Source organism: Penaeus monodon, chromosome 20 (genome assembly GCF_015228065.2).
Source record: "Penaeus monodon isolate SGIC_2016 chromosome 20, NSTDA_Pmon_1, whole genome shotgun sequence".
Classification (NCBI taxonomy): domain Eukaryota; kingdom Metazoa; phylum Arthropoda; class Malacostraca; order Decapoda; family Penaeidae; genus Penaeus; species Penaeus monodon.
The window spans coordinates 40,992,038-40,992,950 of NC_051405.1; positions in this window are offsets into that span (position 1 = coordinate 40,992,038).

Consider the following 913-nt stretch of genomic DNA (forward strand, 5'->3'; position numbering starts at 1 on the left):
TATAATTGAATTTTCTAAACTGAATTCAGGCAATTATTTGTCTCTGTGTCACTGGTTTTCTTGCTGATTGATTTGGCAAAAGATGAACTCGCGGTTAAATTTTAAATCGCCAGCAAATAGTTCCTTAATCTCTACAGCGCAAGAGATATATTCCTAGTGACCATATAATCAAAACACGTTAAATACATCCATACCTCTTTCTACACACCGTGGTGGACAATATTTATTTCCTTATTCTTAATCTCTTGGACATAATTGCAATCTCATCTAATGATGTACAACAGAAAACGAATCATAATGGAAAACACATATATCCACATGACTGGGAAAAAGATAAAAACTGATTGCACCGCCCACATTCAACACATATATCCACATTGCTGGAACAAAATAAGAACTGATTGCACCGCCCACATTCAACACATATATCCACATTGCTGGAAAAAATTATGAATTGATTGCACCGCCCACGTTAAATGCACTGAGAAGCACAACATGCTTTTTTGTCTCTAAGGCTGTGTTGACCCCCAGCTATCTCTCATGCACTGACAATGTTTGACAGGGGTCAGCTGGCTTCTATTGATGTGTGATGCATGGCCATCATCGTGCACCACAGTGCCTTGCAACATTTTAGGGGCCGAGACTCCATAACAGCTGGTGCACCCACCCTCCAGCTTGGATTTGATAACGAGATAAGCAGAAGTGAAGTTAGTGCTCACTGTCTTCAAAAGGGTCTAGCTTTTGATTCCGTGAAGTGAGAGACTAGGACTCCACTGCAGTTAATAGTATCTAATAGCACGTTCAGTCGCATTCTCGAAAACAGTCTGATCAACTCTGAGAAACAATCTGTCACAGGGAGTTTTTTTTTCTCTCTCCTGGATCCAGGCTTGTGTTAAGTTTAGGTTGATGTTTC